Source organism: Callithrix jacchus, chromosome 21 (genome assembly GCF_049354715.1).
Source record: "Callithrix jacchus isolate 240 chromosome 21, calJac240_pri, whole genome shotgun sequence".
NCBI classification, from domain to species: Eukaryota; Metazoa; Chordata; class Mammalia; order Primates; family Cebidae; genus Callithrix; species Callithrix jacchus.
Genome location: NC_133522.1, coordinates 40776558 through 40792422, shown reverse-complemented (window position 1 = coordinate 40792422; position 15865 = coordinate 40776558). Strand labels below are relative to the sequence as shown.

The window sequence follows — 15865 nt, the reverse complement described above, 5'->3', positions numbered from 1 at the left end:
ATAAACTACCGAGCCCAGGCTGGGCACACAGAGGGGAGCTGACTGTGAGGTGCAGAGTCAACAGTGGATCAAGGGGAGGGGTGAGATCTCACAGCCTATCCCTGGGAGGGTGGGAAGCGAGACACCCCAGGAAACAGGGGCCCTCCACAGAGGCTTCTTTCCAGGTAGGGAAAGGTGTGTGGACTCCGGCAAGTCACTGATTTTGTGGACATTACTGGAAATTACTGCATTTTTCATTTATCCTTAAATGTAAATAGGCAATGTGGAGGTGCCAAAGCATTTCTTTTTTTCCTTTTAGGAGACAAAACCAGAATTCTTTAAATCCTCTTTCTTAAACATAGGAACAGCTATTCAAATTCAATTACACTGAGATTAGGAAATAAATACAGAGTTGGGTAATACACTCTACGGTGGAGGCCGCGGGACTCTCACGTACTGCTGGTGAGAGTGTAAATCGGCACAACCCCTGCAGAGAGAAACTGAGTGACAGTTACAAAACTACAAATCCACATGCCCTCTGACCAGTCATTCATCTCCTGGGAATTTGTGCTGCCGAGCCACTTTTAAGATGACATGCGTCTGAGATAATTCATGGCAGCTTTGCTGGTAATGGCAAACACTTGGAAAGAAACCGAGATGTACATCAAGAAAGCATGAGTTAAATAAAGCACGGTAGATCCAAACAACTACTATGTGGCTATAAAAAGGAATGAGGACGTGCTCTGTGTACTGATGGGGACAGAAGTTTCAGGACATTTTGTAAGGTGACTGAAAAACAAGGTACAGAATATTGTGTATAGGATGTTACTTTTCATGTGATAAAAGGGGGAGATAAGAATGTGTGTCATATTTGCTTGCATGGAACCACGTGTTCTAGAATACATGTGCCTCCACAAACAAGTCATCTGTGGGAAGGGAGCCCAGGCCGATGGGGAGAAGTAAAAGAAAGGAAACCCTTTTGGACTTTTAGATGTTGAAGCAATGTGAATGTATAGCATGTTGAGAATTTTCAATGAACAAACTGATCTTCCTTCCCTGAAAATATCCAGAATAGGCAAATCTCTAAAGACAGAAGGCAGATTCGTGGTTGCCAGAGTCCAGGAGGAGGAGGAATGGAGATGGACCGTTTAATGGGTACAGGGTTTCCTTTAGGGGTGATGAGAATGTTGTGGAACCAGGCAGTGGTGAGGGTTGCACAACATTGTGAATGGACTAAATGTCAATAATGGTAAAGTTATGTTACGTGTATTTTACCACAATCAAAGGCCTATTTGTCATAATCGCTATATTGCAAATTCCATAGGGGGGTTTCATTGGGGAATCATTGTTAATTCAATAATTCTCCCCTCTGTCTCTAAAGCAAACTCAGGGAGACATTTGGAATTCAGACAGGAGCCATTAACGGGCGCAGTGGCCAGCACCTGTAATCCCAGCACTTTGGCAGGCCGAGGCAGGCAGATCACAAGGTCAAGACATTGAGACCATCCTGGCCAACATGGTGAAACCCTGTCTCTTCTAAAAATACAAAAAATTAGCTGGGCATGATGACCCATGCCTGTAGCCCCAGCTACTCAGGAGGCTGAGGCAGGAGAATCGCTGGAACCCAGGAGGTAGAGGTTGCAGTGAGCCAAGATAGTGCTACTGCACTCCAGCCTGGTAATAGAGCAAGAGAGTCTCAAAACAAGAGAGTATTTCCAAAGTGCTGCTCATTTTGGACAGCTGGAGTGCAAATATGTATTCCAGGTGTAAACTGTGAGCCATAAAAAACCATGGGCTCACGGGAATCCCTATTTCCCTGAATTCATCAAAAGCTAGAAGCCACCAAGTATAGGGCAGTAGGGGTGGGAGGTGCCAAGGGAGTTAGTCCATGGCTTCCTGAGATACCAGATGCTGGAAAAAGCAAGGCTGTGAAACCATGGTGCCCCCAGGGCCTGACCCACCGGCTGCAGGGACTGTTGGAGAAATAGAGGAAAATGTGACTTCCACAGAGCAGAGAAGCAACTGAGTAACCAAACACACAGACCCAAAGACAAGACGTCCTTATTTTCAGGGATGCTGGTGTCCATCTGTCAGAGCACTGAGTGAGTCCAAGTCTGCGTCACCTGGCACTCCACAAAGGTCCGGTCAAACTGCTGGTTAATTAAGCTACCAGGTCACCTGGCCAGATGATGATTACGTATCATTAACTAAGCACTGATGGGTTAGGAGCATAATTGACCCATTCAATTTGGCAAAAGGGAGTCAGAGCAGAAAAATCTGAGGCTGAGCCTATATTCAAGACCTGCCAGTAGAAATCCAGTTTTTGGATACAGCTGCTGGGGGGTTAGTTTATAGAACAAAACTTTTCAGCATATCTCATTAATTCCTTGAAATTAACCTATGAGCCAGGGCGTCTATGTTATTGATTAGGCAACCAATATTTCAGGGTTTAAAAGTGGTTTCCCAAACTTGCTCAGCCTGTCAGTTGCCAGATGTTAGCTTGAAATTCCTACCTCTTTGCCACATACTATTCTGTCTTCCACCATGACTATGAGTGGTGTGTGTGTGTGTGTGTGTGTGTGTGTGTGTGCACATGTGTATGTATAATCCAGTCTTCACTGCTTATTTTCTTCATGGCTTTGAAGATATTGTTTGTCCTCTCTGTGATTCCGTTTGCTCACCTGTAAGGTGGAGGCAACAATAATACCTCCTTCAAAGGATAATTGTGGGCATGACACAGGTGATGAATTTTAAGTAGGCGTAGAGGGCCCATGATGTTACTAAATCAATGCTAGCTAAGATTATTTTAAAAAAGAATGCATAGTTGTGCCTGTAATAAGTCCTCTCTTATCCAGCATGGTTGAAAACAAAGTTTCCTGATGAATAAAAAATTATGATAACTATATTTTTCATATATATCACAAGTGCATTATGTTTCAGAAACTTAACCATAATAAAATATGCTGGAGTTGGATGCTGCAAAGGTGCTTTTCCTGGGCAACCTAGAAGGCCTTTGGGGATTTTGTGGTGCCTTATAATAAATATCAATTTAATTTCCATGCAGCTATACAGGTCCATAAAATGATAGAGGCAGTGAAAATGGGCCACAGAGAATTTATGGCTATAATGAGAAAACGTCAATCCACGCCACAGTCTGCTTCATGCTTGGAAGCAAGGACTGGCCTGGATGTGACATGCACTCATGACTCAACCGTCTGTTGTCACTTGCTGTTTTTGGACTCTTCCACATTCAGAGTCAACCCAAAACTCTCCCTTTAAAAGAACAGCTTGGCCCAAGGAGGCTGCTGAGTGACATGTCAAGCTGTCCCGGGAGCACACTTGTTTCCCAAGCACCTGAGTCATGACAAATTGCTTGAGGCTTGTACCAGAGTAAAGTCTGAAAATATTTCCTCTTGCCCTCCTTACCAGACAGATGCTTCCAGAGTCAATCACTGAGCAGTGGATCTACGACAAACCATCCCTTCTCTTCGGTCACTGAGGTAAGTACCTTGGGGGTCCTCCTAATTCAGGGAGAAATTCAGTCTCAGAACTTCTTGTAAGTCTCCTTCTGGAGAACAAGACCTCTCCTCTAACCTGACCAATCTCCTTATTCTTTCTGCAACTTACCAGGCCCATTTCTACCACCTGGTTGCTAATTCTCTTCTCCTATTGACATTTCCAACCTCATCTCTGTAGCCCAAAGCATTACCAAACTCATCTTGCCCTTGGTATCTGCATCATTCAAAGATTCCATCATATTCTGCCTTACTTCTCAGTACCAGAGCTTCTGTCTGTGTCGTGACTTTCGGCTCCTTGAAGGAAGGATTTTTGTTCAGTATGCCCTTCTGATCCATACGGTGCCTAATATGGAAATGAGCATTTGAGAATAAGTACATAAATGAATAAAAGAATCAAGTGTGAGCCTGTAATCCCAGCACTTTGGGAGGCCCAGGCTGGCGGATCACAAGGTCAAGAGATTGAGACCATCCTGGCCAACATGGTAAAACCCCATCTCTTCTAAAAATACAAAAATTAGCTGGATGTGGTGGCGTGTGTCTATAGTCCCAGCTACTCGGGAGGCTGAGGCAGGAGAATTGCTTTAACCCGGGAGGTGGAGGTTGCAGTGAGCCGAGATTGTGCCACTGCACTTCAGCCTGGCGCCTGGTGACAGAGTGAGACTCTGTCTCAAAAAAAAAAAAAGAATCAAGTGTGATAGAAATGATTGTTCAGCACTAAACTCTTCTACAAATGATGAAAAATACCGAATTGTCCCTCAACAAGTTTGATTTAGCACAGCACAGAGCACTGTCTCTCACACCATAGCAAGCATTTGAATTCCCTACAGTGCTGGTTAAAATACAGCTTGCAGAGCTGCTGACTCAGTAGGTCTGGATGGAGCTTGATAATTTCCATTTCTAGTGTGTTCCCAGGAGATCTGATGCTGCTGGTCCAAGGACCACGTTTCGAGAACCCCATCCATGCATGCGTGGTGATCAACCACGAATCACGAGGTTTGGATACCAGTCCCAGCATTGCCGCATGTGGCTGAGGGTCTTAGGGCAAGTAGTTTATGCTCTCTGGGCTTCTTCAGCTGAAATTTGCCTTGTGTGATTGCTAATGTCACCTTTCTCTCCAAAGTTATCTGAGCAGAAAAGGTCTAACGTACCTCCTTGTTCATCTGCAGTGCTACTGTCTTCATGAAATCTCAGGCAGCACCAGTCAGAACAACAATCACTTTTTTTTTTTTGAGACTGAGTTTCGCTCTTGTGACCCAGGCTGGAGTGCAATAGCGTGATCTCGGCTCACCACAACCTCCGCCTCCTGGGTTCAGGCAATTCTCCTGCCTCAGCCTCCCGCGTAGCTAGGATTACAGGCATGCGCCACCATGCCCAGCTAATTTTTTGTATTTTTAGTAGAGACAGGGTCTCACCATGTTGACCAAGATGGTCTCGATCTCTTGACCTCATGATCCACCCGCCTCAGCCTCCCAAAGTGCTGGGATTACAGGCGTGAGCCACCACACCCGGCCAACAATCACTTTTCAAATCGTGAACTCAAAGAGATCAGCTCCAAGTGAAGCGCCAGGAAAGAACTCAGTAAAAGAGGAGAAAACTGAGGTCAGGACTCAGGAAACTCCCGGGGCAGAAGATCCTGTTGAAGGGTCCAGACCAGACTCTAGCAAGGACTCAGCGCCTGATCTAAGTTGAGCTGCTGTCCCTGTGCTCCAAGTCCTGAAGGATTTTTTTTTTTTCTTTTCCTATTTCTATTTATTTTATTTTATTTTATTTTTTTTAATTTTTTATTGGATTATAGGTTTTGGGGTACATGAGCAGAGCATGCAAGACAGTTGCGTAGGTACACACATGGCAGTGTGCTTTGCTTTTCTTCTCCCCTTCACCCACATTTGGCATTTCTCCCCAGGCTATCCCTCCCCTCCTCCCCCTCCCACTGGCCCTCCCCTTTTCCCCCCAATAGACCCCAGTGTTTAGTACTCCCCTTTCTGTGTCCATGTGTTCTCATTTTTCATCACCCACCTATGAGTGAGAATATGCGGTGTTTGTAGGGACATGGATGAATCTGGAGAACATCATCCTCAGCAAACTGACACAAGAACAGAAAATGAAGGATTTTTTTGAGGAAGCTGAAGTGGCAGGCTCCACAGAACCCAGTGTTGGCTCCATGGCCAATGTCCCACGAGAGATGATCTCGGGACCAGATGTAGCCAACAGGTCCTTCCCTGCCTCTAGAATGGATCAAAATATTGTCCCTTTGTTTTGATCTTTGGCGTCTCCAAGCAGGGGTTTCCCTCAAGAATGGAATCTTCACCCATGACGGAGTATATGAAGAGGTATCAGTCCTCGGGCATGTTCAAGTGGGGAGAATTACCAGGATTGGTTCCATATCCTCAAAGGGTAAGGGAAAATATGGAATATTGACATACAGAGATATTGACAAGCCAGCCCCACAGCTGTCTTCAGAAGATGATATGGTAACAATGAGGGCCTTGGCATTCTTGACACCGCCACTCAGTGCATTTCATGTAAGACCCATCCTTCACTTTTGTGTTGAGCCAGATTTCCACAGTTCGGCTGCTGACTTGCCTGCAAGCCCTGCCATCGACTGAGACCCAGCTCCGCCATTCTTGGCACATAGCCCGGTAAGAAGCCTGCCACTGTTGCTTTAGAAAAGTAAAGCAACACCCTTCAGGGCCTGGAGCTCCTGGACACAAAAGCCATTTCTGGGAGGTGAGTCATGTGGCTCTCAACTGTTAAGTGAGCGAGTTAAAAGTAGGGTTGTTGTTCTTTGGTCTTAAACATTTCCTCTTGGTCGCTGCCCATCTCTCTTCTGGTACTTTAAAAAGTTTCTCAATTAATTTAGAAAGTTCATGGCTAACCAGATAACCATCAACATAATGAACACACGTGTTACGCCTTGCTTTCCTATGCGTTCTCTGATACAGTCCCAGCTGCTTTGTCTGCTTTGCCATGAAAAGAGATGGCAAAACCGCAATTACTTTTGCACCAGCCTAATACATGATTTCTCTAAAGATTTCTGGTCATTTTTAATAGTGAATCACAATCTAGATGATACAACGGTGAAAGCCATGTGCTTGGCTATGACTTCAGAAGTAACCTGATCTTAAAGAGAAGCTCATTCCAGACTCCCAAGTCAAGGGGATCTTCCTGAGAAGGTTTTTCAGGGACAAATGGCATCTGGGACAGAGCTAGGCAGTGAACGTTAAAAATATTTTGGAGTGAGATAGCACCCCTTGGCACTGTTGCTTAGACAAAGTCAAGACGATTTTTCTTCCATTTCCTCTTGCAAACTCACAAAGACAGGTGTGATTCCTGTTGGCCTTGAGGAAAAAAAGGAGCCTATTCAAGGCCCCCTCCACAACAGACTGACCTGATTCTTCCACTCAACTCTCTGTCCGTAAAGCTGCTCTGCCTCCTGAAGCCTGTTTCTTCATCCTTCAAGGAGTTGTCCAAACGCAAATTCTCCTCCTGTTGATGGCTCTGCGTTGGTGTCAATCGCTTCTAATGGAAAATGCTTATTGTATACAAAAACCTAGCCCAAAACCAGGAGAAAACACGATCATCTTTGCTTGTACCTAGTATTTCCAATTTTTATGCACTTTACCATTCATTCTGATAACAGTTCTAAGAGCTGGGTAGAAAACGTTTCTTCCAGCTAAGTTGAGATTCAGCAAAATCAGACTATTTGCCCAAGGCCATGCAATGCTTTGCCCAGTCATTTTGAGTCCCAGTTCAGGAGGTAGAAGGAAGAAAGACGGAGTGAGACTGGTAAGATTGGTCTTGAAGAAACATCCACAACTGTTTAGCCTCCGTACCCACAATAACCACACTCACATGCCTCACCCAAATAAGGGGAGCCAACCATTGAAAGCGTTTGAAAAAGGAAAATGCTTTATCCCTGAATAACTCTTTCTATTGTTTTAAACGTTCCTTGAAGAGAGTGAACACTGTGGGATTCCTGCTTGCGGACAATTGTCCAAATTGATCCAAAATGTTCTTCATTGACTCCTGGGTCAACTCGAGACAGTGTCAGTGGAAGCCAACACTCACCATCGCACCAAGGCTCATCCCTACCAGGTTAAAGCAGCCATTGTGTGCACATCTGCCTGCCAAGTCCTACTGATTGCTCTGTTTATTAAATCTCTACTGGCTTCTGTTTTGCATTTTTATTTTCTGCCCAACAAAGGATACGCTGTTCTCTGCTAAGATCCCTTGATTAAAAATCCAAGACTGAGTCATCTTGCCACTCTCACTGATGCTAAACCCTGTTCCTTGATTCTCTTCCACTTCAACGTCCTTCTCCATTTATGAGGAGGGGATCTGAAATTCATGTTTCATATTGTCATACACACATGCACATGTATAAACAGTACCCCCTGAAGGCCTGAGGATGGGGACAGGGAAAGTGGGCAGCTGGGACCTGCCATTCTCCTGATATTATGTGATGCCACAAAAAGGAGCTTCAGGCATTAGCTAATAATCAGGCTCTGAGTTCAAGATCCATGCTTGTCCACAGTGTGGGAGAAGGCCCGGACTGGCCAGACTCTCTTGAGCAAACAGTGATCTCAGGGGGTAAGGACTGGATTTCCTGGGGTGGCAAATCACCCCTGCACTATCGAGCCCATCAAGAAAACACCTCAAGGGCTTCACATAGCAGAGAAGCCTAGTTTTCCAAGTGCAAAAGGCCCCTGCCTTGGCATTACTAACGTGGTGGTCCCTGAAGGTAGCCTTCCAAATTTTGCCTGTGAGTGCCAGTGTGTTTCAAAAGCTTCTCCTCTTTGAAATAGAAGAATGGATTGTCAGAATTCTCAGAAATACTGAGCAGAAGCTCTTTCACAGAAAAGCAACATCACTGATAACACCTTGATCGGTGATCTAACCAGTTCTCTGGCTGCCAGACAGGTCCAACATAGGAGATCTCGGAGAGGGGAGATGCCTCCGTTATCAAGATCTCCTGTGAGGAAACATCACTCCCCCTCATTTCAGCCATTTCAGTGTCTTGTAATTACTCCCGTCCAGAAGCTTCTTACAGAGCCCAGTCAAATCTATGTATACTCGTGGAGAACATTTCTTGGGTCTGGTCCTCAGGACAAGCTGGGAACATGTTCCTCTGTGAGGACGACATTCACAGGGAAGCCCAGAAAGTGTTCTTATTAATGCAGATAGACAGATGGGAATCATTTTATCTTCGAAGACACACTGTGGTTGAAATTATATATTCATTTCTCACCAAGGAAACTGCTTTTATCGCATTCAACATTACTAATGAGAGAATTACTGAGAACAAAGACTGCCTTGATTGTTTCAATCTCTCTCAAAACAAAACAAAAATGTCATCTGGTTCCCACAACATAACAGCTCAAGAACAGAATGGTAAATAATACTTTTTAAATTTTAATTTTTTAAGACATAATGACATTACATTATTAAAATCGGTCCCCGGGAGATGATTTTCTGGAGAAAATCGGCAAACCAACCCAAACTTGAGAGCTGGTCACCTGCCCTCTCTTCCTGCCGTGAGATGTTCGTGACTTATTTGAAAGTGCCCTTTATGAAAGTTGTGAAGTTGTGACATAGCTACACAGGCTGTGTGGAGAATTGTGTGTCATATAGAACCAAAGCATTTTACTGCTATAAAAGAACTTCGGAGACAATGTGTGGGCCAAGTTTCTCATTTGGCAGTAAGAAGTCTGAGGTCTTAGGACTAGATCTCTGGCCATGTAGCGTCTGCTCTGACATATTTCATTGCACAAGGAGGCCTCTCTTGGTTCTTGTGTCCACACAAACCCAGAGTGACATTTTTGCCTCCACTTCCAACTCAGCATTCTCATTTTGACAGAGACTTTCATGTCCCCATGATTTAAAATCCTTAGACTTAGCCAGTCGTAGTGGCTCACGCCTGTAATCCCAACACTTTGAGAGGTCAAGGTAGGAGGATCACTTGAGGCCAGAAGTTCAAAACCAGACTGACCAACATAATGAAACCCTGTCTCTATTAAAAATATAAAAATTTGCTGGACATGATGGTGCACACTTGTAATGCCAGCTACTCAGGAGGCTGAGGTAGGAGAATCGCTTGAACCTGGGAGGTGGAGGTGGCAGTGAGCTGAGATTACACCACTTCACTCCAGCCTGGGTGACAGAGCAAGACTCCACCTTAAAAAATAAAAATAAAAGCAAACAAACAAAAATTCCATAGGCTTAACACAAGTGAGAGAAATCCAGTCCATTACCCCCACAAATCTTGTCACTTGAAAAACTATGCTTGGTGTGGATAGATTATCCAAGAGTATCCATGACCAAAAGATAGACAATAAAAGACGCATCAAGACATGAAAGCATCAGACAGGCATTGATGAGTAACACGGAATGAAACTGCAAGAGAATAAGAATTGGAGGCTGGGCGTGGTGGCTCAAGCCTGTAATCCCAGCACTTTGGGAGGCCGAGGCGGGTGGATCACGAGGTCAAGAGATCAAGACCATCCTGGTCAACATGGTGAAACCCCGTCTCTACTAAAAATACAAAAAATTAGCTGGGCACGGTGGCGCATGCCTGTACTCCCAGCTACTCAGGAGGTGAGGCAGGAGAATTGCCTGAACCCAGGAGGCGGAGGTTGCGGTGAGCCGAGATCGTGCCATTGCACTCCAGCCTGGGTAACAAGAGCGAAACTCTGTCTCAAAAAAAAAAAAAAGAATTGGTGTCTGTTTTGTTTTTCTAAACTCTATGTAACTCCTCCCAGCTTATTTTCTTCTTTCTAAAGATAACCTTTCCTACCACAGCAGAAACTGTGACCTTTATTATTTCTATGATTGTTTTGAATGCGTACCACTGGCTGGGGGCTGAATGCGGGGAAGACCAAGGGGGAGAAATCTGTCTACCTTGTACCCAGGACACTTGGCCACCTGCACTACATGGAGCAAAATTATAACAAAGCATTTCATTGACCCACTGCAAATGAGCCCTTCCTTCTTCCCCACCCTCTCTCTCCACCCTTTGGCAAAAGCTGAGTAAACAGGTACATTTGGTGCCAGGACTAGAAGGTCAACAAACTCCTGCTTTGTCAGAGGGACCTGGGACTCAAGTCAAGAGGACTTCGCGGAAATGCCGTACTTCCCGCTCCACAGGTGTTTGAGCCTAAGGATAAGGAGTAAAAGTGTCTCAGGGAAACTTGCCAAGAAGATATGCAGCAGACACCTGATGCGAGGGTAAGGCCTGGAGCCCCCTGAAAAGTGAGGTTGATCTCAGCCCTGGTTTGTGTATTGATGATGGCAACTTCCCCTGGAAGGGCTACCACAGATCCCCAAACTCACCTATAGCAGGATACTTTGAAGATGACCCCAAGATTCCTAGGCCTTGGTGTTCAAGCCCTGTGTAACTCTCCCATGCTCAAGGGTGGGTAGGACCTATGAACACGATGGAATTCCTCTCCTGAGATTACAGGGCAAAGGGGAAGGGATTTCACACATGTCAGTAAAGTCCCTGATCAGCTGCCTTTGTTTTGGGAAACTATCCCATATCCACCTGACTTCATCAGTTGACTTTAAGTTAATCAAAATGGGGACTATCCTGGGATAGTCCTCTCATCATGTGAGCCTTTGAAAGAATGTCTAGAAGTCAGACACGGAGAAAGTTGGAAAGATTTGAGGCAGCAGAGACATTCTCCCATCGGCCCTGAAGAAGCAAACTGCCATGTTATGAAGAAGGCTGTGTGGCCAGGGAGTGGTCTCTCAGAGCTGAGGCCCTCAGCCCTACAAATGCAAAGAGCAGAATTCTGTCAGCAACCAGTGGGCTTGGTAGCAGACATCAAGTCTCACATCAGAACCACAACCCTGGGCTGACCTTGAGTTTAGCCAGTGACTCCCTGAGCAAAAGCCCCAGAGACTCCTTGTCTAGATTCCTGACCCATGGAAGATGCAGGATGAGAAATGCAGGTTGTTTTAAGCCACTAAATTTGTGGTTACATGACAGAAAAATAATGCAACATCCTAGGAATTGCAGGGAGGAAACGTACCCACATTTTCTCCACATTCATATTCTCTGGACCCTCTTTTCCCCTCAAGGGGAATCCTCAAAGTTGGGGCTTGTTTTACACGTGGGCCTGGTAGACTGCTGCATGGATGAGAGGCGGGGGGTGGGGTCCTGGGAAAGGATCATAAGATCTCTGGCTGTTGGGGTCATCGAAGGTCTGGTTGATCATGTAAAATGTCTTCTAGAAAAAAAAGCTCATTAGATCTTGTGGGTGATTAATCCTTTTATGTTAGATGATCAGATGATTAGACATTGCTAATTTAGTCACAGACTTCAGAAATGTCCTAAATTTGGGAATAGCTGAACAGAAAGCAGCATGTCCCCAAAAATCCCTAAAGCAAGTGGCTACCAATGTCTGAACTCAGAATCAGACCTGGGGCATGAGCCGCAAGGAGCATGTGCATTCCTGTGCCTGGGGGACTATTACAAGTTATAGATGATGCCAAACCTGTCTCTCTCTGACTCAGGGTTTAGAACTTAGTCGTTGGAAACTGCATGGCAGATTATGTCATCTAGTTCCTGTATTTGACATATGAGGAACCGAAGTCCAGAGACATGAGCTGTTTTTCCCGAAGCCACGCAGCCAGAAGTAACAGAGGCAAGACCCAAACTGCAGTCTTTGAGCTACTCTCCATCTGCTCACCTTTCCTGCAGCACACAGAATGAGCCAACGGCTGCCTGCGGGTCAATCGCCATTGCTCTCCAACAAGGCGTTCATGTCGGGTCTCGCCTCAGTCTGAACCCAGATGTCCTTGCTCTACCTGGAAACAAGGCACAGCTCTCCCGACAGCCCAGCTTTCTTCTCGTGCGAGCTGTGCTATACAGCTCTAGCATCTTTCATTGCTAAGCAATGACAAGGTGATTCAGCTGTCCTGAGACCCAAACCTTACTGGATGGCTTAGTTTCCTGTGGCTGCAGTAACAAAATACCACAGACTGGGTGACTTAAAGCAACAGAAATGCATTATCTTCTCACTGAACTGGAGGCCAGAAGTCTCAAATCCAGGTATCAGCAGGGCCACGCTCCCTTCCCAGGCTGGAAGGAAGAACGTTTCCTCGCCTCTCCCAGCTCCTGAGGGTTGCTGACCATCACTGGCCCTTCCTTGGCTGTGGCTGCCTCACTCCAGCCTCCTCCTCTCTTCCCACAGGGCCTTCTCCTCTGTGTGTCTGTACGTCTTCTCTTCCTCTGAGGGCACCCGTCACATTGGACTTAGTGCCCTCTTTAATCCAGTATGACCTCATCTGAACTTAATCAGTTACCTCGGCAAAGACCCTTTTTCCAAATGAGGTCAAGTTTGGAGGCTTCGGGTAGGTGTGAATGTTTTGTTGTTGTTGTTGTACTTAGGTTCTGGGGTACATGTGCAGATCATGCAGGATTGTTGCATAGGTACATACATGGCAATGTGGTTTGCTACCTCCATCCCCCTGTCACCTATATCTGGCATTTCTCCCCATGTTATCCCTCCCCAACCTCCCCACCCTCCACTGTCACTCCCTTATTCCTCCCCAAAAGAACCCAGTGTGCGATGCTCCCCTCCCTGTGTCCATGTGTTCTCATTGTTCAACACCTGCCTATGAGTGAGAACATGAAGTGATTGATTTTCTGTTCTTGTGTCAGTTTGCTGAGAACAATCGTTTCCAGATTCATCCATGTCCCTACAAAGGACACGAACTCATCGTTTTTTATGGCTGCATGGTATTCTATGGTGTATATGTGCCCCATTTTCCTTGTCCAGTCAATCATCGATGGGCATTTGGGTTGGTTCCAGGTCTTTACTATTGTAAACAGTGCCGCAATGAACATACGTGTGGGTAGGCACGAATTTTGAAGGGACTCTGTATAATCCGGTACACTGGGTTTTATATGTGTGCCCAGAGATAATCTCAACCAACTTCCCCAAGAGTAGAGATGGTTGGTACGTGCAGCCTTCTCCATCATTTCTGTCACTGCCAGGTCCACCAGAGGCTGTTATAACCCAGCCCCAAGACATTAGGCAGAGTTAAAAGTCACTTTAGAGAGCACCCAGCCAATGGCTGTTAATCCTGCTGCCCCTGAGAATCACCTAAGGAGAGTTTAACAACACCAGTGCTCAAGCCCAGAGACTCTCATTCAGCTGGTCTGAAGTGCGGTGTGGGCACCGGTGCTTTTTACAGCTACACTGATGATTCTCATATGGATCCTGATGGGTCTCATATGGATGAAAACCCACCAATCTGGCCCAAGTTTTTAGTTTTCGGATGAAACACTCAAGGCAGATGAGCCTCCAGCATCACCCTTCCCTCCATCTACCACTGCCATCAGCAAGCCTTTAAGCTGCCAAATCTCCAGCTGGGGAATTCTGCCCCCATAGATGGGGCAAGGCCCTCAAAGTTGGCAGAACGAAGTCCCTGTGGTGGCCCACACCCTTTACTCATAAGGGAGAAGCAAATAAGACCCCTGCATGACCACCAGGCAAGATGGCAGCCACCTCGTTGCTGTCACGACATCCTCATCCATTGGTGGCACACACCCGTGACCCCTGGAACAACACAGTGCTTGTGCAGGCTTTGCACACTGTGAAGTGCTATGCAAACGTGCATCGTCACTCTTATCACTTCGTTTGTGGTAGCAGCTTTTCGGCCTCAGCAACTCTGCAAACGTTCTTAAGTGTATACTTCACTCACTTACCTGTTTGGTTTCCATGACATGTGTTCTTGGGTCTCTTTCTGGCCATAATTCTATTTCCTCATTGTAATTGCACATTTTTTAAAGGCAAGAGCATCTCTGTTGCCTTCTTTTCAATCTTTATGCATTCCAGTATGGTACTCGAGACAACAAATTCTTCTTTTTCTTGCCAAGCTGGTGAAAATATGCCAAAGTATGTGGCAGAGAGGCTTGCTCGGCACCTGAACTACCACGAAATGATCTGAAGTTTTTCTTTTGAACAATACTGTCTTTTGGGACCAGTAAGTCTTTTGTGAGCTGTGACAACAGAAGAACAAGAAGAAGCCACTGAAAGACACTGGTGGAAGCAAAGCGAGCCCTGCTGCTCAGCACTGCCCAAGAACTCTAGGCACCTTCTTATCTCATTTTCTCTTTCTTGGCTCCAAATGTGGACAATCCTGAGATCATGAGAAGGAATCTTGTGACCAGAAACGGGCCTCTGCAGCTCAGTCAGTGACAGACAGTGAAGATGCAAAGAACCTTATGAAAATAACTTGTGTTTTTTTCTTTTATCTTAGTTCAGTCCACGCTTTAGGGAAAATGTATCCAAATGGTAAGTATATACTACTATATACATTTTAAATGATTTGGCACATGAAATGACAAGAGAGGGCTGGCTAGAGACTGGGCAGAGTGTCCAGGCAGGTCTGGGGACCACTGACCTCCCCCTATTCACAAATCTCTCACAAAGCAAATCACAGCTTCCCAGAAGGTCTATGGGGCTTACACACCTGTGGCTTGTGCCACAATCTCCTCCGCCACTGCTACAGAGTCTCCCTCCTCCCATTCCCTCCCTTCCTCCCTCCCTCCCTTCCTCCCTCCCTCCCTCCCTCCCTATCTCTTCCTTACCCCTTCCCCACACCCTTTTAAGTCCTGTTCCTGGGAACTCCAAGGTCAATCTCTTTTTTAGATTTGGTGGTTGGTTTTTCTGACCAGGAAAACATGGATAGAGTCATTCCTGGGCCACCTTTCTGTGAATCTGTATGGAAGCTGCCTACTTGTTTGATGAGAGGCTGCTGGGTTCTTTCCTTTACTAAGGAGTCACTTAAGTCAGCCCTCCAGGATCCAAAAAAGAGGCAGGAAAGAGGTAGGCTTTGGTGACAGAGGAGCTGAGTGCTGCATTGTGATAAAAGTCACAAACATACACAGTACAATCATCACTTTTTTCTTCTTCTGAGCCAGCAAAACAGCTGAGGCGCAGACTAGATGGCAGTCCAAGGTCTGAGACTTGGCCAGCCAGAGGCACCGGCTGGTCCAGGCCACCAGACTGTTTTCAATACACTTATACAATGAAATCAAATCGATGGATTTATTGACTGCTTGGCAATTAATGCAGGAGCAATTAAGTTGGCAGTAGGATAGGGGGTCATCCCCATGGATGCCTGAGTGTCCAGCAGTGAGCTCTGTGTTTCCACCAGCAGCAGATCCCCATTTCCTTAACCTCTTACCCCACCATGTGCAGCACCCCCATCCCTCAGGGTCAGGCAAGGAGCCATGGAGGAGGTTTGGGCACCTTCTGGGGCAGGGGCCTTGAGAACAGGTGGGCTCAGGAAGGTGTGCTGGCTCCAGGAGCCAGGGCTAGCCAAGAAAGGAAGCAGGAGTCTCAGAGCTCAGGAGC

The 15865-nt window shown here is 46.0% G+C and overlaps 1 long non-coding RNA gene across 1 annotated transcript; it reads left to right on the top strand.

The window, feature by feature from the left end:
• Positions 1-707: 707 nt before the first annotated feature.
• Positions 708-15599, top strand: LOC103789640 (uncharacterized). Its single transcript, XR_615850.6, has 6 exons — positions 708-780; positions 3409-3479; positions 4410-4490; positions 6054-6224; positions 15184-15334; positions 15426-15599. It is a non-coding gene; the product is annotated as an uncharacterized LOC103789640 (long non-coding RNA).
• Positions 15600-15865: the final 266 nt, after the last annotated feature.